This window comes from Zonotrichia albicollis, chromosome Z, assembly GCF_047830755.1.
Source record: "Zonotrichia albicollis isolate bZonAlb1 chromosome Z, bZonAlb1.hap1, whole genome shotgun sequence".
NCBI classification, from domain to species: Eukaryota; Metazoa; Chordata; class Aves; order Passeriformes; family Passerellidae; genus Zonotrichia; species Zonotrichia albicollis.
The window spans coordinates 70107633-70133574 of NC_133860.1; the positions used below are offsets into that span (position 1 = coordinate 70107633).

General features: G+C 39.7%; 1 protein-coding gene and 1 long non-coding RNA gene across 3 annotated transcripts in view; one reads left to right on the plus strand and one right to left on the minus strand.

Moving 5' to 3' along the window:
• Positions 1-644, minus strand: part of SHOC1 (shortage in chiasmata 1) — a 48417-nt gene extending 47773 nt beyond the window's left edge. Inside the window, exon 1 of the mRNA XM_026797108.2 lies at positions 612-644. The gene's annotated coding sequence lies outside the window, so the exon portion shown is untranslated. The remainder of the gene's footprint in view (positions 1-611) is intronic.
• Positions 645-791: 147 nt separating this feature from the next.
• LOC113460059 (uncharacterized) lies at positions 792-18376 on the plus strand. 2 transcript variants are annotated; one of them, XR_012578010.1, is made up of 3 exons: positions 792-2900; positions 10970-11417; positions 13679-18376. It is a non-coding gene; the product is annotated as an uncharacterized LOC113460059 (long non-coding RNA). The 2 variants fall into 2 exon arrangements; XR_003381737.2 differs by lacking the exon at positions 10970-11417 and having other exon boundaries at positions 13679-13729; positions 14502-18376.
• Positions 18377-25942: the final 7566 nt, after the last annotated feature.

Consider the following 25942-nt stretch of genomic DNA (forward strand, 5'->3'; position numbering starts at 1 on the left):
TCACATGATCGTAGAGAAAATCCTTTGGACAGCCTGCTGGGCGCTCCATCAGATCTACATCCAACAGACTTGGTGTGGGAGAGTGGAGCAAGCAGGGATTGGTAAGCAGGGATGGATCCACACCTTAAGTGCTGGAGGGCAGTGGACAGAACTGCACCTTAGCATAACTGATGTGTATCACTGACTAAAACTTCTTTATAGCAATATAACCATGGGATAATTCAAGTATTGGCTATAGAATTGTTACTACTACTCCCAGTGATAAAATTTGAATGAATACGCTAGAAGTAGCGAACTGCTCAGTACTCACTCCAGGTATCACTAGTTCCTTAAGGGTGTGTCAATCAGTAAGAAAAAAAAAACACTGAGTCCAGGTACGTTCCAAGTTTCCAATTTAAAACTGAAAAAGTGGGACCTAGAAATACCAGTCTGTGAGCCCACAAGGAAGTCTTCAAACTTTTTAAACCAAAAACAACGAGTATGACCCTGCTTCATTCTCCAAGGACTCGAGGGAACACCACGTTCCGTAAACGAAATATTCTGGATGAGGAACTTCTGCCAGCATCAAATGTTTTTAAATCTACCAACAGGAAGGAACCACAGCGACCCACCTCAGCCCCTCACGCCGCCACGACAGCCCTTCCCTCAGCACCGCGGCGCCTTCGCCCCGCCCGCTAGGGACAGGGAACCCAGCCCTCTCATTGGCGGTCTCCCCTAGCGTTCCCCTCTGATTGGCTCTCGCGCCGTGCTTTTCCCCTCTGAGTGGAGGCCGCTGCTCCCGCCTCCCGCCCTTCCCTCAGGAAGCGGAGCGCCTCAGGAAGCAGAGCGTCCCTAATGGCTGCATGGACAAAGAGGAATCCTCAGGAGTTGGCCGATAGGAAAGCTTACGTGTTTTTCGAAGCTGAAAATATTTTTAAAGCAGTAAATGCATAAGTAAAAGCAGTTAAGTAACTACTTCTGTTCCGCGGGTAGCAGCTTGCATGGGAGAAGAAGTTAAAAGGACGGGACCGAGTTAATTTTTAAAGGGATCATATCGGAACGGCTGATCTGCTGCCTGTTACCGGGGAAGAGAAATAGAACGAGGCCACGACTTACTACGCAGAAATACTTACTCTTCTATGTTCGGAAAACCAGTGGAATGTCAGTGACAGTCGGCTTACGGGAAAAAAGAGTGGGTTTGTTTTGGTTTTTTTGGGTTTTTCTTTTTTTTTCTTTTAGTAGTTGCCTAGGTTGCTCTCGGAAACCTCAAGCTGCTGCCTGTTGAACGGTGTTTCTCAGAAGGCAGTTTAGTGTCAGATTTCTGCAGTGTCCAGACTCTTGACTAGTCCCTGGAATGACAAAGATTTCAGGAGTAGCTGTGCAAAGGCTTCATCTCCCCTCCCCTGCCTCACACCACCATAGCTCGTAAATAGGTCCAACACTTCTGCTCGCTGAAATGACACCTTGCTGTTGTTGGTGACACAAGGCCATTTAGTTGTCCGTCCATGCCTTCTCCTTTTGCCATGGATGTGGATACCCACAGAGAGCCCATCCAAAGTGCAAAACACCTTGGCAATGCTGCAGCTGGTGCCTTGAGCTGCTTGGTATAATAGTTTGGGGAGTCTGGAAGAATGCATCTCCTCTAAGAACTCATTGCAGGTTCAGTTCCACATGAGGGTTGGTTTCTCTGTGGAAAACAAAATTTATGCTTTTCACTCTAGTTCCAGGAATTCCATCAGTGTTTATAGATTCCATTGAGTGAGAAAGTTAAATAAAAAGCATATGACAGATGGTTTCTTTACTGCTATTGGGGGTAACTGGGGTTTTCATTTTTTTTTTTTAACTCTGAGGATGGGTTTAACTCAGTCACAGGCATCTTGCTAGTGTTTCCATTCATATGAAAAATGCAAATGCTGGTAATTGATAGTTTTCTTGGTATTTATATATTTATAATATATTTTAATTCCGTTCTCTGAGAATGAGGAGATGAATTGTTAGGCCAAGAAGGCACAATGCAGAACCCACTAACTTCCAATTGAAATATTTCATTCAGAAGTGATCCTCTCAAGTTGGAATATGCATGTTTTACCCATGCTAAGATGATCCCACCCCATCCCCAGGAGAAGGAGAAGCTGTTGGCAAAGGTTCAGGCCCCTGGCACAGATGCCCCAGGCTGAACAGGAAAGGTGAGGGCGTATTTGCGTGGTGCAGAAGCTGCTACAGTGCCACTGCATGGCCTGCAACGTTCTGGTGTTCACACTCCTCCCTGCATGCTTCCTGGGCTCACTCCCCTTCCTGGGAAAAGCACAGCGAGATATTGGCTGCTGAGGCAGGGGACAGGGACTCTTGCTGCCCTGTGCCAGGGCATGTTGGTGCAGCCCCTTATTTCCCTTTAGGGTCAGGATTAGTGTTCATGACTTGAGGAGGGGTATGAAGCCCCAGCTATGCTCATGGCCTCCAGCCATGCTACATGAGCCCAGATATGGAGCAGCCCTGCCTAAAAGACTGATGCAGCCTGGGGATGTGCTCCACGTGTGGCAGCCTGCAGGGACGCAGGGATGCTCTCAGGGAGGGGAGGCACTGGAGAGACCACCACCTGCTTCTCACCCTGTGTGAGCAGTCTGTCCACAGCCCCTCCTCTGCCTGCCCAACTCCACCTGTGCCTTGGGGTCTTTTCCTCAGGAGCAGCCCCTGCTGCAGACCAAGCTTGCTGAACTCTGCTCTTGGGGGACAGACTCAAGGAGACCGTGCGTGTCTGAGAGACAATGTGCATCCTACCACCGGAGCAGGACAAGGAGACTCAGCCAGACGAGAAATGGACACTTCCACAACCAGGCAAGAGTTGCACCTGCTGTCGAAGGCTTTAATTCCCCTTCAGTTATCTAGAAGCCATCTCAGAGCATCTGAGTAAGCATCTGCCAGTAAGTAATGCCATAACACTTCAAGTGAAAACAAAGAACAAATGGATTTTTTTGAACTTGTGAATTAGCGTAATGATAAAAGCAATAAAACCTTATACTAACTTTCATTTCAGAAAAAAAGCTGGAAAATATAGTTAGTAAGTGTAAGTCTAAAAATGGTGATGAGAGAAGAATAAAAAACTTGATGATACAGGGCACATAGCTAATTTCTAACTAGAGTGAGTGAAAAATGAAGACAGGTTGCCATATTGATTCATTACTTGTAGAAAAATGTACGCCCATGTGTTGCAAATCCAGCAGTGGTTGTGAAAGAGGTTTTGTGAAAGGCTGCTGTGGACATAACTGAGTTCCACTAGGGGCTGTCATTGTCACACATCTAGGATAACAGTTTTCTCCTGCAAGAGCAAAGTGTAGGGAGAAAAATCCCACAGGGACTGAAAAAGAAGGGCTTCAGATCTCCAGGTATCTCCTTTCAAGAGATCTTTGTATTAGCCCAAAGTCTGTCAGAAGGGAAAAATCTCATAAGGGAAATTGGCTTTAGTGATAGTCCCTGAAATAAAAGTACAATGTTTTCATGAAATTTTGATGTATTTTCTTTGCTGCTTTATTTGCTTTCTTTTTGAGAGAAAATAAAAACTTCATGACAACTAAATGATTATGCTGACACAGAAGTTTTGTGAACTTGTTTAACAGTTCCCAAATACTGCAAATTATCATTCCATCTTCCTAGAAAAACCATGTATCTATGGTATGTGGTCATTGGCATATAACACTAAAGATTTTGTTTTTCCAAATCCTGTTTGTTGAGGAGGAAGTATTAGGTAATATTTTTGCCTTTTTTTCTTTCTTGTTTTTTGGTATGAAGAATACTTCTGTCACATGTATCTCACTAAGCCCTGGAAGAAGTTCAAGTAAATAAGTAATGCCATTGTATTATTAAGAATGCTTTTTGAAATACATTTGCAAACCTTGCCTTGTACTAACCAGAGTAGGCACCACAGTGAGTGACACTAGAAGGTGACTCCAGCCCATGTGCATGGTCGAGGAAACTCATTTAAAAGTGACCTTATAAAGATGTGCTAGCCACCGACAATCCTGGAGACACATAAAAACTTAACAGGAGTGAAATGTTTTTATTCTGTGATACCTGTAAGATGAAAGCTTTGTTATTGTTCATTAAAAAAATTGGTCTAAGACATTTTGTAGTGGGATAATGTAGTATAATACTTTGCCACAGGTATAGTAGCTGGAGAAATGTGGTGAAAGCATAAAGCACTGCCTCAGAGAAAGTACAAGGCAAAATAGGTATACTTGTTGCAGTGTTTCTCAGTGAAGTGACTTACCTGTCTGACACAACTGCAGCAATATTTCCAAAAATTCCTGGGACAGTTAGTTATGGTGACTTGAGTCTAAATCTGAACAGTCCTTTCTGTTCTGCACAGGTAGGAAGCTTAAGAAATTCTGGACCTTTCAGTGGCCATGTGTGTTTTTAATCACTAGGAAGAGACATACATTGTTTAATTCAAGGAGTTTATTGTCAGGGTCCCTGTACAGTCAATATAGGTGCTCTGTATTTCAGTGCATGGAGGAGTGCTGTGTGTTTCATTGCTCAGGCTGGGGAAGGGCTTAGCTACCAAGCCTGTCTCTAAACTCAGATACATGCAAAGTGTGAAGTTGGATGGTTTACTCCCAGCAGTCCTGGGTTGCATTTCTGGCCTAGAAACACCATTCTGCAGTGAGCATGTGCCATTAAAAAGAGCTCAACATCCTTGTCTTCCTTACTGTGTTGTCATGCTGTCATTCCTGTCTCTGCCATCTTAAACTTTTGCCAGGTTATGGCAAAATATATTCTGCCTAATGGAAATATATAATGCTAATATATAATGCTTAAGGGCAGCACCTCACGTAGAGACACACATCTGAAATACTGTCCTCCATTAAATGCTGCAGCTCTTGGACCAGATCAGTGGACTACCTGCACTTAATGCTTAATTACACAAGCCCAGATGGCATCTGGATCATTGCTGGGAAACGCTATATGTTTAACATTTCCTCTACAAGCTCAATAGTAGCTTGCTCCACTGTGATGTGTGAGTGGACACTGTCATGTTGCAGGACTCTGTGATACCTGCACCATACGGTCACAGCATGGTTTGGGTTGGAAGAGACCTCAAAAGATCCTCTAGTCCAGCCTCCCTGCCATGGGCATATCTGTCTTCTACTAGACTAGGTTGCTCAAAGCCCTCTCCAGCCTGGCCTTAAACACTTCTAGGCCTTATCCAAAATGGCCTTAAACACTTACTGGGATGGGACATCCACACCTTCTGAGAAAGAGCTCGTCTTTCACCCAAGCTGCCAGTAGAGGAAAGGTGAGGGGTTGAAAAGAGAAAGGAGGCAACATGCTGACAGCAGGGTGGCTGAAGAGGTCGAGGATACACTCCTCTACTATGTGTTTTAGGAAGGTCTCACTGCAACATATAGCCAAGGCAACAGGAGGAAAGCAGGGATTGAATTTTAAGGTTTTAGAACGTTTGTGAATTATCGTAAGAGTAAAATGCTGTGAAATACAGAGGTCCAGATTCAGGGAAGGTACATCTGCAATGTCCTTAGTGATATAACAAATCAAACAGGAATTATATGAAACCAGATATTGTGTTTAAGTGGAGGAAACCAAACAGAAAACTGCAAAAGGAGCAAAGATAAACACAAAATTTGCATGTGTTATTGGGTGGTTCTCTTTACTGAAGAAAGTTTTCCAAGTCTCAGTGTGGTTATTACACTAACTAAGCCTCTCAGGCATTGTTTCATGCATATTTTCTGCACTTGCTAAATATTTGTAGTGGTTGTTAGTTTCTGTGAGCTCATTTGATGATGGAGCTGAGGCATTTACATTTGTTTTTCTCCTGTGTATCCAGAACTGTGAAAATTTAGGTATTAATGAAATTCTTAATAAAAAGGGCAACAGTCAGGCTATTCATAGTACTGACATGGGGTTGGTGATAAGCTGCAGCTTTTTTATTCTCTTGACTTCAGTAAGTATTTGTAAATAGCTTGAATAGTTCTCTCCAGGACAGGTCTGTGGCTGACCAAAACTGCCCTAACATCTTGAGCAGTCATCTTGAACAAAGTGTCTTGGGATTTGGACATGGAGAAGCTAAGTGCTTCAGCATTACAGTATTTATTAATTAAAGTCACAGTATTTATTCCTATTGTCGCTGGTTTTTTAATGAACAGCAAATTAACACATTTTGAATAACAGTTGAAATTTTAATTTGTTAAGCCAAATAATTGTGATGTATTTGTCGACTGAGGTAGTTGATAGAATGCTAAAGCAAATCTGTGAGGCTCAGCTTATCAAGTGTTGCATTCTAATGTAAAAGTTTAGTAAAAATCTGTTTGCTTGAGTGACATATGCTTTTTTACTTGGGAGACTTATGTATGGGTTAAAATATGGAGATCTCTTCTACTGAACATTTTTGCACATAAAATTAGTAACTGTAGTAAATAACAGAAATATGATTTGTGTCTCCAGATGTCTTGACTTTGGCTAATGTTTAGCAATTTTTTACAGTAGCACTTCAGTTAAACCTGGCAAAATACATTAATCAGGATATAAAACTGTAACAGAAACAAAGAGATGCTGATAGTGGTAGGAAGTGTTACATCCCATGAGTTTTCATAAGTCTCCTGAACAGGGAGAATGCATTGTTGTAGCCTGTTCTAAATGGCTTTAATGGCATTGATATGCACTAAATCACTGAGAAAAGAATATTTTTTTCATGTAGGAATTGCAGGAAGATATTTCTGGTGTTGCAGTGAAAAGCACAGGTGTACCTAGAAACTATCTGAACGTTTTGGCTATTGTAACTATGATGGAGCAGTTTTCCTGGATAAATGGGATTTTCAGAGATGTTTGAGAGCTTCTCCAGATGCTTTCTTGTCACAGTCAGACTCAACATCTTCTAGTCGGAGCTGAAATGAAGCCAAGTTGTTGACATTCCGCGTACTAAGTTTGACAGGTCATAGTATCTTCCAGCTCTGAAAGCCAGTTAACTATCAGATTAATGACAGGACTCTAGTTCAGATACCATCTCAGGAGTTTCTACTGCGCTTACAAATGGGAGGGCAGGGGAGCAAGTGTGAACACTGAATAATTCTATCTCTGCTGCTGGAAGGATGACCTGCTCTTTCTGTCAAGCACTTCAGGCAATAATGAGAAAAAAGAACAAAATTAAATTGGTCTTTCTCTCTGTCAAAGGAATCAGCAGCCCCCTGTGATTGTTAAAATGGAGGGCCTTGAATAAATACTTGTAGTAGGAGAGTCTAAGGAAGTAAGAACCTGCAATGACAAATTCTTTGTATATGAGGTAGGTGTCCCAGTCTGTACTACAATGGGCAGTGAGCAGGGACTGACATCATGATCTCACAAGGACTAACAGCTGGTTGTGAATTCTTTTTATATAAGCTTAACTATTCACTGAACACTTCCATACTGTTAAGGTGTTGACAGATTCTTGGGCATTAAAATCCAAAACATGGATTTGCAGTTTTTTGCAAGGCTGTGATGTAATACATCAGATAGCACACTAATGGGTATTTGGAATACGCTCAGGAACTGTGATGTCTGGTATAGGGTAAGGCCTCTAAAAACTAGACTTTAAAATATATGTTTTTTAAGAGCTAGAATAAGTACAGCTCTGCAATTAAGTATTTCAAGGCTTTGTAACAGCAGTGGTAGTTCCAAGGAGAGTTCAGTTTTTCTAACTAGACAGAATCTTTGACATAATGATCAAGCTCAGAATTTATCTGAGTTCAGGAGATGTCAAGATGTCTGTGCTTGGGACTATGCTGATAATATTCCGGCTACAATTTTTAAACTATCCTTCAAACAGCTTGTGGGGGTTAAAGGCAGCATTATGGTCAGAAAACTTCAAGGGGACCAATAATGACAAACTTATTTCTTTCCCCTTCACCTTTCACCAGTCATTAGGTGTTGCCAGACCAACATGTATTATCTATTTATTCTGTCAGCAGATGCAATGCATATTGGTGGCTGTTGGAGGAGACATGAGACCAGACTGGATGTAAAGGCATTTGATATAGGAAGCTACTTTTAACATTTCAAAACATCTATGAGTTGCTGGGCATTTTTACTTGGTTTCTCCATACTTTTGTCATCTGTTTGGCTTCATCTTCCACATGTGATAGACCACAGAGGGAGGCTTGTTTTGAACTGACATTAAAAAGCCATAAAAGTTTACCTACTGAAAAATCATCACCCACTGTTTACTGAAGTGTTGTATTGCTGACATTGTAAGCATTGTTGAGTAAAATATTTTCCAAATTGTGGCATTTAGTAAATATTTGTAAGCACCAATGCTTTCTCTTTATGTGGATGTGTAAAACCTAGTGACAAGGGTTTGGTACTTTTTAAGGGGAAAACAAAAGAAATTATCACATAAAAATAGACTCTATAGGTACTTCATAGCAGGGATAGATTATTTTAAAGAAAAGGTCCTAAAATGTATGTTACTGATGGTAGCCACAAGATTTTATTAACAGACAGCGTCTAATATACTCTGGGGACTGGCAATTTTGAGGATGTTAGTTGCCCAAGAAACAGAGGTAAAACTAAAAGTGTGCAATCAATGTGCTTTGCCTTATCAAAGTGTCGTCTTCTCACTTCTGATGCCAATTCTTATTCTTATCCAAGCCTGACTTTGAGTAATGTATTACAACAGAAAATGCTTTCAGAATCATGGATCAAAGTGTCATAATTATTGCAAAATGTTTTAAAGTCAAGTTTCAGCTTATGAATGTAATTGAACAAATTATTTGGTGTAGTGAGAGGGTAATTAATGTTCTGTTCTGGAGTTCTTTCTTATGTTTGCTGCAGTACAGCAGGTCAGATTTTTTTATACCACAGAAACTAATCAAAGTGCTGTTGCCTGGTTTCCTGCTGAAACATTGCATTTAATGTTAACCGCTAGAGTCATGGAAAAGTGGAAGATATAACTGGTGCAAATTCTTAGGTTGTTGATGTAGCTGGAACAGCTTATATGCATAAACTGTCAGAACAGGATATAATTACCTTGTTCTTAGGGAAGAGCTTTGGAAGCTGTAACAGTAGCAAAGAGTTCACATATGGCAATAGCTGTCTGAAAGAGTTTGTCATGTGTCCCTAATACCACTGGACTGTGCTTACAGTGACAAGCAGCAGTGACAAGCATCATTTGCTTCTGTTTCACAAGAGTATTGTGTCCCTGTTATGTATGTCATCTGAACTTTTGTGCTGGGAGTGCCCTCAGTCTGAGATGAATTTGTACATAGATATGTTTTCAGTGCCTTCATGTGTCCTCTTATTTACCCTCCTTCAGTTCTGTGTCAGTAGCAGTATCTAAGCCCATTTCTTCTACTCAACTGGAGACACCTGTACTGTTATTTGAGAGGAGGGGTCATTTTTGTGTTGACAGAAAGTCAGCAGGAGAGAGCAACTTTAGTTAGTAGGCTTCATCTGCAGTTCCTGCAATACTCCTAACTCCCATCTTGGGCCTATTTGGTCTACAATAACTCACACTGCTGTGCACTTTTTGTTTGGGAAGTTCAATACAAGTTCATAAAGGAAGATGCTTAAAAATCAAACACCCTTTCCTTAAACTCAAGATCAGAAAAGTAGCAAGACTTGGACCCTCACAGCATGCCATGTAATCCCATTCTGACATCCACTTTCTCATGCTCATCCATTCCATTCATCATGTATATAGTTTCCTTGCAATGCCACACAGTGATGTTAAATTATAAAATTAGTAAGTTATTTGAATGAGAAAGCTTCTTGCACTGCATGATTTGTAATGCACAGGTATAAGAATGATACAGTCACGTAATAAGTGTTTGCATAACACTGGTGATGTTACACTTCCAGAGCCTAATTGCATGTTCCATCAGTATTGCAGGGAGGACAGGAGCATAGTTACAAGACTCTGACATATTGTCTTCTGCAATGTTGTTATGTCATGTCATGATTTTGGTGCCTCACTCACTGTCAGAAGTTTCAAAACTGTCAGAATTCCCATGCAACTAATATGACATTGGTTAGTAACTAATATGACATTGGTCATAGCTTTTGCACGGCACTGGAAAATTAGGGAATGTTTTCATAATGTGTGTTGTGTGTACTTAGAGGAAGTCCAGCTGAAGTTTCAGTCCCGCCAGCTCTCCCTACCTGAGCAGGGTGACAAGAGCAAAGAATTACTATTGGAGAGAACTCTTGAACAGCAAAAGTATAAAACTAAAATTTCTGTTCAGAGATGCAAACTTAACAATGCTTAATTTGTATTTTTGTAAATTGAACAGAAAAAAGCAAGCTAAAAGTCCATATAGAGATATTTCTGGTGTGTTTATTGCCCTTATGAGTTTATCTAACATGAAGTAAACAAGAAAGAACACTCTTTGGTACTTCAAATGACAGAAAAAATGTAAAAGCTTTAGGCTGTTTTCAATAAACTGCGCCCCATGCCTGTGTCCTGTTTTTTATGTATTATTCCAAAACTGTGTTGTTCTTTTCAGGAATGAGACTCTCAGCTGTAAAAGAGACATACCTTGATTATTCATTAACAACAGACTCAGCCAAAGAAATTTTCTTGTTAGTATGTGCCGTGAACTGGAATTGATGGGCAACACCACAGTTTCAAACAGTTTTGTTTGGTTTTGGGATTTTTTGTTTTGGTTTGGTTTGTGGTTTTTTAGGGGTTTTTTTTTGTTTTGTTTTGGTTTTTTTTATTATTTTTGTGGGTTTTTTAAAATTTGAACTTAATTTTCGCTATAACAATAATTTATCTAACTTTTACCTGAAAGAAAACTTCTTGATCTTTTTTATTCTTTAAGCTGTCCTATAAGATAGCAGGTAGTGAAGGGAGCTAAAAGGTTCCTTCTGTTCTTTTGTGGTGGATTGTTAAACTCAGGAAGCACCTGTAATGTAAAATGTCTTTTGGGAAGTTCAGCACTTTACTAAAAGCTACAAGAGCAAGATTGAGCAACAAAGTAATCCCATTTATAATTTCTTTTGGCAGGCATCCAGAGGCAAAGAAGCAATTCATAGCTCACAGATTACACAGAGCACAGGAACACACGGGGAACATAGATCTTTGTTTCTGCTGGGAAAAAATCAAAGCAGCAAAGACTTTCTTCAGTTTTGATGGTCATTTTCTGAGGGTAGCTATGTCCCTACCTGCAGCTGATGCTGCAGACACTGAAATACAAGAAAGCAAAGATAAAATTCACTCTTCGAAATAAGTCAGCTACTCCATTCCCTGATCTTCATGTCATCCTTCATTGTGCTTTGTGCAGTCTTATATTGATCAAGCAATTTCCCTTTTTTTTTTGCTAACATGAACATTCTTGCTGTGGCTGGTACTTGTTCTGGTAGTTGGAAGATACCAGTGTAAACCAGGGCACTATTATGCTGCACTGGGAATGTGGATTTCCTATTATGCTGCACTGGGAATGTAGATTTCATGGGTGAGTGAGCTTTGGTTTCAAATGTGCTTATAAGCAAATCAGGTTTTGATTTACTCAGGATCAGTATTATATACTGAAGTATTTACTCAGTAGGATCTTTTTCGAAGAGAGAAAATATTTTAATATTACAAAACTCCTTGTGTCGATGACTCAGCTCCCAGTGATTCATACTCTACACTCATATTTCATTTAGTTTTCACATCCTGAAGATCTGGGTCTTGGATGACACTTTTACATGGCTGGAAGATTTATCACAGTGCAGGACAAAGATAAGCCCATTTATTTTTTGCCTTAGCCTGCCAAAATCCACTCCCTCCTGCTCAATACTTAGCTATGTGAAACTTGGTGATAAGAAGCTCCACCCCTGATTTTGTGGCTAGTTCTGCGTAATTCTTTTATTGTCATAGTGAATAGATAAATGAAAGAATCATCCCAAAGAGATTGCAGTTTAGATTGGATAAGATTGAAAAAGATAACAAGAAAATGGAAATGGGAGGAATGATTACAAGTGAAAGGTAATAGGCACCTTTCTTACTAGTGCGCATATATTAAGCCTGTTGGTATCATTAATGAACACTTTTTGCAGATACACATTGTGTCTCACAAATTCATGCTGAATTGTGTCGCAATCCGTGTGCAGGTCAACAGGAGACTGCTCAGGAGTTAGCAGGACTGGCTAATCTTGGAAATGTACCCAGCAACGAGATGTTTTGGTTTTGAGGAGACATTGTCTAAATCAGGAAAAGAAGGGAGTTTTAGAAAATGTGGCAGACAAAACAGAGAAACAAAAGGAATCAGTAAATCTGAAATCCCCATCTATAATATTAAAGCGTGTATGGTGCATGTTTAAAACACGTTTCCAAAAAGAAATGTCCATAAAGCCAGGAGGCTACAGTGTGTATAATGGGAATCATAATAAGGGAATCTAAGGCTGAGAGGACCTTTTCTGACACTGTAGTAGAATTTAATTTGTAGCAAGCAGTAATCCTCAATTGAACAGCTCTTGAATGTTGCAATAGGATAAAGCTTACTTTGTGCCAGGTCTCTTTCATGTGAAAATGTTGTTATTTGACCTCCACTCACAAGGGCTTCACTTCATGTTGACAGCAAGACTTTCCAGTACAATATGTAAGAGCAGACCAAAGAGCAGTTTACAGAGAGTGTTGGCACACTGTGTTTCACAGTTGTGCAGTTGGTGTGTGCCATCAGCATGCCTGGAGTAGTCAGTTAATTTTTGTCATGGACTGTACATATTTACAAAGCCATGATTTGCTTGCAGAGTGCTTACCCAGTCCCTATTCTCTAAAGGACTATAAAGAGTACCTATAAAGATGAAGGATTACAGATGTCACCATGGGAAACACATAACAGGATTTGACTTTAGCCTCTTCTTCTCTGAATCATTTCCTTCATTGTTGTAAAAGGGCAGAATTGGAAGGCAAGAGGGCAGGACTCAGCTCCTCTGCCAAGACTGGGCTATGAAGGGAATTTGTCTTGTGGGAGCCTATCATTGCCTCAGAGTTCTTCGGGACAATGCTGCTGGTCGTAGGGCTTGTCCTGTTGGTGAGTGTGATGAGGTTTTTGGGTAGTAGAATGTCCCACTGAGCCAAGACAGCTGGAGGTTAATGGACCGGGAAATTCAGAGCATGAAATTTGCTTACTGTCTTAAACGCTTGTGAGGTTTGTCATCCCAGCTGCTGCTGCTAGTGAGCAACACAGAAAAGGAGGCTCATCATGACTGGCTGTGAGAACACACATTCGTGCAGCTGTATGGGGCAGCTGGTATTATCATGTGACTAAACTATGGGAATATCTTAGAAACTTACTAAGCCTTGTAGCACACAACTTTATTTAAAGATGGTGAAGTTTATTTCATCACTAACTCATACCTAACATGAAAGCCAGGAAAGATATTCCAGGATTTTTCTTTCTAGGAAATTTTGGGGACATTGATGATTCCTTTATTAATATATTTAATAAACTTTTGTTAGATATAATATTAGTTATGTGTACATTTGCAGAGTGTTGCAGCACATACACTATGCAGCCAGAGATGTGGTAGGAGGGTAATGTTGCTGTCCTGTAGGGGCTTGTCCTGTGTGTGAAGGTCCTGAGGTTTTGGGATAGTATGGTCACACTGAGCAAAGTCAGTTCCTGTTTAATATGTATTACACTTAGGGTAAAATAATTAGTGAAGTTTTGGTGATACCTAAACCTAAAACAAATGCACTTGATAGGATTTCTTTCTGGTTTTCTTACAGGGTTCTCTCACTGAAGGTCACAAATATCTTTGGAATTCTAAGGCTGAAAAGGTAGAGTTTGTGCATGGAAGCATGGAAGTTTAATGCTGAGACAAAGCTTCTCTCATAGGCTTGGAGGTGTCCATAAGCATGCCCTTTAGCCTTCACAGTACATGAGATTGTAATGGAGTAGCCTTTGCTACCAACCAGATGGCTTACATGGGTGCAAGCCATGTCCTGCAAGCCTGGACTCCATTTTTCCTGTGTTCTCAACATGCAGTGAAGCCACTCTGACCTTGTAAGCAAATTGCTTTGACAACTTATACCCAAATGATCCCACAGAATATTACTTTCCACCTGCAAAAAAAGTATGAAACCAGTCAAATCTTAGAAAAATCATCCCAGATTACATGTCTGCTGATGAGGCTGATGGATCATTTGAGCATCCAGGAACAGACATCTTGGTATCACTCCTATGCTGTGGTTGCAATCACCTGATGTTTTTTGTCCAGCTGTGGCCATCTTCTAGCACTTCAGATAATGGCAAACTCCACCCCACAGCTCCCTCTCAGCTCCGCATAGTACACATAAAGCTGAGTGTGTTGTTCTCAGAAAAACAAAATCATTCTAGGTTTTGGGGGTGTGACTACATGAACCTTGCAGAGCAACAAATTCTATAGGTACACCTAAGGTGTCTGCCCTGACAGCTCTCTCTGGAGACCTTAGGAAGAGGTGAAGACATTATGAAGATTTATAGGAATGTACATCTTCTCAGCAATGTTTAAGACTGATAATAGTGAAATAAGAGATTATAAAAGTGCTTTTTCTTGTGCTGTTTCCACAGTTGTACAGAATAGACACCAGTGCCAAGGGACCAACAGTACAAGAAGAATTGCTGTGTGAAAGTCAAAACTAGTTCAATTCAGGCTTGAAGTAATGGAGGAACTTTTAAAAATAAAGCAAATTATTGCCTGGAAGTCATATTTTCCCAGAGATTCTTCATCTTCAGCACTGGAGGTTTGTTGAAAAGCAGTGCAGAAATGCTCAAACAGGAGCATTGAGCATCTGCAACAACAGACTTGATGTAGAAATTGCTGAATTTCTGCATCTTACAGGAATTCTATACTGTCTGTCCCCAGAAGCTCTGTGCCAAGTCATTAAACAAAACACTTCCTCAGTATCACATAACTGCCCTTAAACTTATTACCCTCAAATCTAATACTAGCAAACTCAAACAAAGTAAACCAACACATTCTGGCTAATGCTGATGCTGTCAGATATATGAGATAGGGTACAACTGTCATATTTGGAGGGGTAAACAGTGCATAAAAACTAGAGCAAACTGCATAAGTGAAGTGGTGAGATGAGTCAGTTCAGGAAGCCAACAAGGGTAAAACCATTCAACCACTGTCTTCAGCAGTAGCTAAAATTATAGTTCATGTGCACTGTACCCTAACCCTGAGAGCTGCTTTTTTAAATCAGACAAGGTAGCCACTTGAATCCACTTCTTTTCTTGTGGGAAAGATGAGTAAGAGCTGGTGTTATTTTGGTTCGTATTTATTGTTTGTATTGTACTGGAGCCTCGTGTATTGTACTGGGCCATCTTGTGTGACTATCCATTAACTGGGAATTATTCCCCCCCCCCTTGATTTCCTTAAGATAGATATAATGGTTAGTGAGTTACATCCCTTAATTCTGGCAAGATGGAACTATGTAAGGCTTGTCAAATGACATGGCATTCAGACACTACAATGATGGGGTGAAGTGTAAACACAGAAGCAGTTAGAGAGAGCAGATTTGCTTCTGGAATTATCTGGTTCTCAGATTGGAAGAAATGGTTGATCTGTAACCAGGACAATTTCTTAAGCCCCCAGATGGCTGTATGGCAGTGATTAGGAATGTGGAGGGCCTACAAGCGACAAGAAGCAGGCCAGGAAAAGCAGGGAGCCAGGACCTTCTCAGGAAAGGCACCACTGAGCCAGGCTGTTGGATTCTCCATTTTTGGATCTCAGATAACTTTAGTTTCTTTAGTTTTGAGAGGGGTTGCACCAAAAGCCTGAATACAAGTTTGCAAATACAAAGAGTATTTGCACATTTAAATTATTGTGTGAGCTCATTTTAGACCTAAAGTAAGCACCATACGTGAGTGATAAGGTGGCTTAGAGAGAGAGCAACTTTGCAATTATATATAAAAATTCCCCAGACAGCTATAATATCCATAGTTTGTATTTGATCTCTAGCAGACAAACAACTTTTAAAAATAATTATCCTCAAATCATGAAGGTCTCAGTCTCTAATACATAGGTGTAACTGCCAGGTAAATCAGGAAGGCAGTAATGCATCCATAAAGACCTTTCACCATAGCTGAAGGCAGAAAAAAATAAGTAACACTTAGTCCCTATCTATGATTTCCCTATTTGATATTTTTTCTTTTGTATTCTTGTGTTTTCAGGTAGCTTGTCATTGTTCTCTGTGACAACAGATATGGATTGTCTAAGTGCATGTCAAATAATTTCAGTCTGCATGAAAGCTTCTCTCTTAGCCTATATAAATTGCAAGTATATATTTTTCTTTCAATGCTTTGCACTAAAGAACACCTGAAAGGTTATGGTAGAGATTAGATCCTAAGTGTAAGCACATAATAAAAGACATTTTCATGTAACTTAAACTAGCCTGAAATGGATTTTTTTTTCTTGAACTTATGTTCTTCAATAAGCTTTAAAGTTCTGAAGTACTGTAATACCGCTTAAAAAAATAATGTCTTACCTAAAGAGGAGCATCTTTGAGATAGGTAAATAGTTGGCTGAAAATGCTATAGGGACACATTCAAGTGTGGTCCATTCTTCTCAAGGTATCATAGGTATCAATTTAGTTGATGCTACATCCCATTAGACACCTATTTAATTTTTTTTTCAAATGGTGCACTCTGAAAGCACAAACCAAGTTAAAACAAACTGAGAGGCAAAGTCTCATTAATAACCTTCTTTCAAACTCTTACATGTTCCACCTTAGCCTTCTCAAAAAGATGGTTTGAAACCACCCTGCCCCACTAATTACATTTATTCATTTTCTGTTTTCGTAATGTTTTCTCTCCGCATGTTTTTAAAAAATTAACTACTTTACATTCACAAATCCTCACAGTTAGGTAGTGTCAATATTCTCAATGTGTGTATGTATATATATATATATATATATATGTGTGTGTGTGTGTGTGTGTGTAATGGAGTTTGTCTTTTAAAACTCGATGACAAAGCTAATAGATCACTAGGATCATTGGATGCTGTTAACCCAGCACCACCACGCTCAACCACTACACCACTACAGACACCACATCTACATGTGTTTTTAACACTTCTGGGATGGTGATTCCATTACTTCCATGGGCACTGTGTTTCAATGTTTGACAACACTTCTGGAGAAGAAACTTTTTCTAATGTCCAACCTAATCCTCCTCTCGCACAGCCATTTCTTTTGTCCTGTCACTGGTTGTCAGGGAGAAGAGAGTGACCCCCACCTGGCTCCACCCTCCTTTCAGGCAGCTGCAATGCCTGACAAGGTCTCCCCTGAGTCTCCTCCAAGCTAAACACCCGCAACTCCCTCAGGTGCTCCTCACACAACTTCTGTTCCAGACCCTTCGCCAGGTCCTTTGCCCTTCTCTGGACTTGCTCCGTCTGTTTCTTGTAGTGAAGGGCCCAGAGCTGGACACTGCACTCAAGGTGTGGCCTCACCAGTGCCCAGTCCAGGGGCACAGTCACTGCCCTTTCCTGCTGGCCACGTTGTTGTGTTGGTGATACAGGCCAGGATGCTGTTGGCCTTCTTGGCCACCTGGGCTGGGTCATGTTCAGGCACTGTTGACCAGCACCTCCAGGTCCTTTCCTGACAGGCAGCTTTCCAGCCACTCTGTCCCAGCCTGTAGTGCTGCATGAGGTTGTGACCCAAGGGTGCTTCGCCTTGTTAAACCCTCTTGAATTAGCTTTGCCTCCTCACTTCAGGATGGAAATTTGAAGTGTAAGACTACTCATCAAGAGCTAAATGATACTTCAGATTCACATCTGTCATTGCTACAAGCAAGGGCTAGCTCCATGAGGTAACTCCTTACTCAAAACAGCTGGCTGAAGAGAATTCTCAGCTGGTATCAAACTGCACTAACACTTAACAGAGATGCACAGAATGAAATGGCTTTATTTTTTTGTTTTGTTCTCAAATTACTGATCTCAAATACCATGTTTCTCTGTTGATGCCCTTTCCCTCCAGCCCATGTGGGAAACAAAGGCACAATTCCCTCCACTGAGACTGTTTGTAGCACCTTTGAGAAGAAAAGTTCTGCTCCTTCAAGCTTTGGATTTGCTCTTATAACTCAAAGTGGTTTTTTGTTACTCTGTATCTCAGGTTGTTTCCAGTCCTGCCTGTTAATTTTAAATTAACACTGTACCAACTACCATTTCATAGCACCTAAGCCTATACGCAGTTTGGGTTTCTAAATTTATTTACATCATAATAAGATATAAAGGTACTCCCATGCACAATTATCAAACCTCCCTTGATTTCATGGTTAGATAGTTATTTGATCTACTGAAATATTTTAGGAAATCTCCTTCTAAGGCTACCAGGCTTTGCCTGTCAATCTTTGCTGTATATGTTAGCTGAAATATTTTGTTCCTTTACTTTTAACATAGTGATTGAGAAGATGTGCTATAAATGAGTACTAGAATGGGAAAAAGACAGTTTTATGCTCTTATCTTTTACTGAAATTGACTTTTTTGCCTTTTTTTTTTTTTTTTTTTTGTGGGAAAGGAAAGAAAAGGACAGACACTGACTTAAGTAAGATATATTGGTAACTCTGAGTATAATCACAGTTTCACTGTTGGCCACAGCCACAGGACTGGCTTTGCACTAAAGGCCTTCTTTGAACTGCAGGCTGTACATTTAGATTTCATCAGCAAAAGTACTTTCTGGTGCAACTGGCTTGCAGTATTTTCATGCAAATGACACAGAGGACAAAACTGGATCCTAACTACTATAAGATCACCAGGCAGATTTAGTGTAGCAAACACATTGCAAAGAATAATAATCATCAATGACAGGAGTGAGTTGATTCTTCCCACGTTGTGCAACACTTTTATGCAACATTCTTCCTCTTAACATGATGCTTTTTTTTCTCCCCTCCAAGATTTTTCCACTAGTATGATATATTACAAAACAAAGAGAAGCTACACTGATATATGGTGAAAAGTTCAGTTTAAGGAGATTAAAAGCTCTGGTGCAACTAGACATACATTTGTATCACTAAGAAAAAAACCAGACTTCATAATTTTTAAAAAAAACATCATTTTTGTGGTGGGACTCATGACTTCAGTGGTAAAACAGGCAGTATATATACAGATGTATTTATCCACTTGTCTTCATCTTTAAAGCTCAAAAGATAGACAATTTGCAGTGTAGTGTATTTGGGAAAGTTGCATCTTGGAAATTGTCCCAGTTATGGGCTTTCTGCATTCTGAGTTTTGTGTTAGCTCATGTATACACACATTGGTGATTTTAATAGCAGCTTAGCTAACCTAATCATAAAGTTAGCTGGGGTCTGCAAAGAGACAGATCTTTTCAAAATGTTAAGTCTTATTCAACAGGATTTCCAAGGAAGACAGGTGAGGAACTTGAAATACCCAGACTAGTAATATGTCAGTTATTACTATTGTCTAACTGAGCCTTTTTTTACTAAATTTTTATATGGACTCTGCTGTGTGGCTTCTGCTGATGGTTTATAGCTGGTGAGTTTGCCAACATAGATGTGTATCTGGAGAAGAGCCCCTTCTGAAAACAGCTATGAGTTTGATTAAGGAAAGGTTGGTTAGGAATTGGCAACGACCAAAGAAACAAGAAGGCAAACATTTGAATAATTTGTATGTATTCTCTCTTTAAACCATAATTATGGGAGTGTTGTAAGTGCAGAAGTGAGGCACAAAGTGATGGTAGATCCTGCACAGATGTGTGCCTGTGATTTGGACATCACAGCAAACTGCAGAAAGTTGCAGCATTTTATAAGTTGGAAAATCTCCAAAAAAGCAGTAAATATGGGACTGTAAGTTTGAAATACTTGTTGTAATAAGAATACTTACTTAAATAAAACAAAGCAATGAAGGTATTTACAAACATATGGTTTTTAGCCCAAGCACTAATGACATAAAACCTTCAACCCCTAGAAAGAAAATAACAGGGTGGTAATTCATAAATGAAGAAAAAATGGAGGCTTGCTTTCACTATTCCTCAGCCTAAGGTCATAGTGCTCTTTATTGTCTGCAGAATAAAACTGCAACATTCATCACAGCACAGTTTCCCAGCTATTAAAGACCACATATGAAGATCACACAGTTGACTATTCTCAGAGAATCTATCCAGGATTTACAGAACAGCATCGTGAACGACTCCTCTGCTGAGGCATATGGCTAAAAATATTTCCTTCCACTCAAAGTACCCTTTTCTAATTTTGCACTCTGCAAAAAGCTGCTTCAGTAGAGCAGTTCACTTGGCTTATTTTTTAGCAAAAATCAGTGCAATAAAAATTTTTAACACCAATGCAGCGTTAAGAAACAAGCATTCTTTATTTAGCATCAGACACATGAGGGGATATTTCCTCTGAAATACCATGCATCCTGAGTACAGAAAAGGTTCCTGTGTGCAGAGGAAATATATATATGATAACGACTTCTCTGGAGTCATTAGCTTGTATTTCCTCCCACTGGCACATGCGTTCTTGTTGTCCCAGCTGTCCCTCCAGTGGTCTCTGATGGCTGATGATCCTGAAGTTATACCTGACTGCCTAATGAACTTGATACTATGTCCTAAATTAGGAGAAAAGTTGGCATAGCTGGCCAAGTTCATTAACTTGCAAGTCCTTAGATCAATGAAGTATAGTCTCTTATTCCTTTCCTTGGTTAATGTTTATTGTAGTTGTAATTGTATGGTTCCACAGGCTAATGATTTTCCAAAATGATCATTGTATTAACTCAGCAGGTGCAAACAATTCCTCCATCCCTCCCATATTCACCCCTGTATTGTGGTGGGAAAATTGTATAACAAAATAGTTTGAAATGATGTCACTGTCCATGCAACTACTCTACAGTTTCTCTGCATGAAGTGTTTACAGCAACATGTCTTGACATGAGAAATATCATAGGAAACTCTGCGATCCTCTATGGAACTTGAGCAAGCTGGACAATCTGCTGTCAGAATCAAAAATGTTTTATGTGTCTGTCTGCAGAATCACAGATTTCTGTCCAGTACATGTGTATGCACAGTATTGGAAAATTATTCTGTGCTTCCTGCAGACACCAGTGTAATGTAGTTTTCATTAACCCCTCTTTTCTTGGAAAGTCAGTGACATGAATTAATACTTCCACATTTGTGACTAGCAGCTTTTAGAGTTTCTATGTGGCAAATCTCAATCTAAACCAGAACCCAATCTGAACCAGTTTGTCCCATGTGAGGATACTGCTCTGCTTACAACACCAGAAACACCAGTTTGTGACAGACTGCTAAATGATGTGAGGGCCAGTCAGCACAGTAGGGCCACCTCACTATCAATCTTTGTGCAATGCAGGGTCAGAGGACCTCAGAGAGTGAACAAAAATTCCTTATATTTTCTGTTTGAACTTTTAGTTCACTATTAGAAGTTAACATGGGTGACAAGAATGTCAGTCCCCAAGCCCCTGACACCGAGACATTTGCATTCCTCAGAATGGGAAGGAAATTACACAGTGCTGGCTACCTCCTAAACCTAATGCCAGCCCAATGCTGACCTACCTGGTCTCCAACAACTGCAGATGATCTCTTATTCTCAGAGGACATGGGAGTATCACACAAAAAGTAGTAGACAGAGCATTTTGTAAGCACATACTGATTAAAACAGCAGAGAGAAAAGATAATTTCTCTTGATGTCTAATTTAAAAAGGCTGTACCCTGTTTTTAAGTGCAGCTTTGGTCTCCTACTTGAATAGCAATATATTTTAAAGCTATATTTCACAGAAAATAGAGCATTAGTGAAACTTGCTGTGCTTCAGATTAAAATGAACTGCCATAGAATTTTCCCAGAAATATTATTATTGAATTATTGTGAAAAGAAAGACTAGAGTAGATACAAACAGAAATGACCCAAGAATACTAACACTGTGTTAATTCCCATTTACTTCTTAGGTTACATCAACAAGTAGCTGATGTAACCTAAGTAAATGGGAATTTTCTGCTGGATCAGAAGGGAAGTGAAACAGCACATGAAGTTAAAACCAGGATATCCAAGAAGACAGATGACTCTTCTGGAGAGTCATCTGGTCATATGCTGTATGACCCAGTCAATGCTGGGTCATACTCCAGCATTAATTTCTGATGTGTCTTTGGGTAAGTCAAACAGAATGATTAATCCCAAGCAGCTATTGTTGCAGTAATGCCTAATTAAAACTAATTATGTAAATTATTCCTGAAAAGGGGGATTATTCATGTGTATTTGAGTCGTATGCTCCTCTGCAGTCATGGCCCTCTCTCCATTTACTACAGAAGAAAACTCTGGGGTCACTTAGATATTTAGCTTGTGCCTTCTTCAGATGTAGGTAACATGAATCTGTGTATTAGTTTTCTTTAAGTTCTAGTTTAGACTTGTTTTATTTTCTCTAAATCCATATGTTTAAAACATAGTTATTCTTCTTTTCATCATGTCTTATACAGTTGAGTGTTTAGCTCTTTGGAAATAGGACTGTCCCTCAATAAGTGCATGCAGTACCACACAAAAGAGAATTCCTGGAGGGTTAAAGCACTACTGTAAGATAACCTCTTCTCTAACTCTTGAAATAGGTGATTATTTGCCTTGCAGTCTGTAGTCCAGTGGTTACAGTACAGTCTAAGCTTTTGCTTCAATCAGAAGTGAGTTTATTTGCTAGTGAAGGTGACTAAAAAATCAGAAAGAAAGGCTCAAACTAAAAAGAGTTAAGAACAGCTCTTTCTCTTTAAAATTTTATTTAATCCCTTGCGTTGGAAATAACATAGTACTTACAGAGACAGTAGTCTCTACTGGCTCTTGGCTCTGATGAATATTTCACTTCATGTTGACAGACTAGGTGGATTCCAGCATCTCCTGAGATCCAGGGTAGGAGCCTCATTAGGAATGTGTTTTTTGAATAAATTTCTGTTTGCAGATCTCTTCCTGAAGTATTTACTGTTTTGAATGTCACAGAGAAGGGAGAATATCTTCCTGCTCTGTCTGCTATCAACTCTGAGATCAGCAGGGCCTTAGTCACCACTAGCTGTGGGGAAAGACTATGCAACTGCAATAAGTTGTCCATATAAAGGACGTATATGTTCTCTGGCACAAACACAAGACATTTTGTGGGAACATATCTGCCTTCAGAACAGCCACTGGAATTCTATCAGCCAGCAACCTCACCTCTGGTCTGCAGCTACTGGACCCCTGGTTTAGGACAGTGGCAGGATAGATGAATGCATTGCATTCTTTAGAGTCTTCTGTGGGGCTGGGTATTTCTTGGGCAAGAGAGAAACTTAATGAAAATTAAATATTTTTACCCCAAATCTGCTTTCTTTAATATCTACATCCCCAGTTTGTTGCCTGAAGAACACTTGCACATATGTTTACACCTGCTTTTGCAGCGGGGCCCACACAGAGAAAAGTGTAAGGTGAGCACAGTTTTGTGTGCCCCAGCAGCAGATACACGTGTCTGGCACCACCAGTGCCCAGCTGTCCAGACAGCAAAAGCTGCATCCCAAGTTTGATTTATTATCTTTGTCACATCTTCCTTTGTAGAGTATGGCATAATAAAAATTAGGATCTTTAGAGCAAGGGCTACCTTTTCATTCTTTGTCAATGCGACATCAATCACTGTGGCATCCCTATACATGCCTGGAGTTTCTATACATTACCCACCATGTAAATTGTAACTAAGAACAGTAAGTGACACCTGTGTGCCAGCAGCTGAGATTTTAAGGGTGTTTATGTTTGTAGTTGATTAAGAACTGTGGAATCCTCCCTTTTCAAATAGCACTTTATAAATCCAAGTAATATACTTTTCAAAATTTTACCCATTAAAAAAAATATTTTGCAGTTTTAGCTATGAATGATGGCAATCATCCTTATCCTGAATTGATCTGTAAATAAAAGTCTGAATGCTAAAGAGCTTGGGGTAAACTCTGGGGTAAGGATTAGGGACACCATGCACTGATGGTCAGCTGATGTCACTATGACAGTGATGACTCTTGAACCCTGCAGCAGCCCATGACATAAACCTGATGTAAACCATGGATGACCAAGACACCTCCAATTCTGCAGCTGTAGTCCTTGGGTACTCCTCTGTCAGTGGTGCTGTGTCCCAGGTTTGCTTGTATGTTGGATGGAGCGGAAACCCAGCACCCATGAACTCGCAATGACAAGAGCCTGCATTGGGCCAGCTCCGCTTTGACTGAGCCAGTGCTGATGCAGAACAGGAAGACATCAATTTATTCAGGAAAGGAGAAAGAACTGAAGGATCCTAACCTTAAATTTATTCAGAGAACATAGACCTGGCAGTGAGCTTAGGACTTAGAGGTGGCATAGATCCTGCCCCAGTCCTTGTAGCAGCAAAAAATGAAGATACCATTGCTAAGATTATTTATATGGAAAAACATAATTGGATAAATTTCTTTTTATTTTTAATGTTCTGATAGGATAATGTAATGGCTGGAGGGAGGAGGTCACATTGCCCAGTCTTAATAGTATTTATCACATAAGGAGAAGAGAAATATGGGCTACTTTTACTTAACTGTTAGCTCCAAAAACAGCTTTGTTTTTGTAAAACAGTAAAATTAACAGCAATAATGAATGATCTGAATAGCTGTATCTTATAATGGATGTTGCTATAGAAATTGTGAAAATATGCTTGTTCTTAGAATTACAAGGAGTCCCAGGAACTTTTAGGTTCCTTCCAACCCAAGTCATTCTATGATTCTATTACATGCAGGATAATAGAAATAATAAAAAAAAAATTATAACCACTCTCCTTAAGTGGTTCTATGACACAGACAAAAATGTGTAGGCCTGCTTATAATTCTTATGCCCAAAGTCAGTCTCATGTCATTTACTTGTTCTCTAACACTTCACATGGTCACTTCAAGCAAACACCCTTGAACAATCAGGATACAAGCGTGAAACTTCACTTACAGCTTGGACTCAGGAAGTTCTTCAATACGTTTTGCATTATTTATGCCATTGCTTCCATGGGAACATCCAACTTTGCTGCTAGTAATTGAGAAAGGAAAGATTCAGAAAGTTCTGCAAAACCAGTTGATAACAGTTGCTGCAAGCAGTTTATGTGTCCTAGATGAGACAGAACAAAGGGCGCTTTAGTAGGAGAAAGGATGGAAGAAACTGTAGTCTCTTGAAAATAAATCTGTATACCTGAAGAAACAAGGTATTTATTTTTAGTGTATTGGTCCCATTAGTCCATAAAGAGCAAAATTCATGTGAAAGTACATATCACACTTATAATAGCTCCAGGCATTATTGAAACTGCCAAATTAAGGGCAAAATTTACTTGAGTGGGTAAATTGCAAGAAACACACAAACCACATATGAAAGTAAGAAGCAGCAATGCTTCCTTAATTTTGGCCAAAGCATGAAAAATTGGACCTGGCCACACTCTTGGTTTTCCCTTGTAATATATTGTATTTCTTGGGCTCTTGAGTGCCAGGGATGCCACCTATGTGCGTTTTACTAGTTTCTGCTCCTTTATTGCCACACTAGGAGTATATTTTTTTGCCAAGTAGAAATGAAGGTTGGGGCAAAGCTCCCTGGGGCTCTGTTTACCAGCAAGGCATTCAGTCCTACTAAAATTGTTACCAAATGAAGGAATGTTGCCTCTGAACTATCAAAACCAAAATATCATGACTTGTCAATAGACAAGGAAAATGTCACTTTAAGTGTATTTTATTAACAGAAATATATGTATAAGTGAAAAAGATCTATGGATGGATTCCTTCTATTAAAGTAAAAGAAGGAAATTTACTTTTTCTCAAAGGCAACTTCTTAGATTTGTACAGTTTATTTGTTAATTTGTATAATACACAGTTGTAACCTAGAATTTTCTGAAGCATTAATTTTATGAGGCATAATTATAATATGAAAATTTGAAATCACAGTTCTTGATGCTGAGTTTGCTCTTATAACATTGCTGAATTAATCCTACCAGGATTAAAGGAAACTGTGTCAATTTTTGAGCAAAATCACGACCATTTTCTAGCAGAAACTAGTTG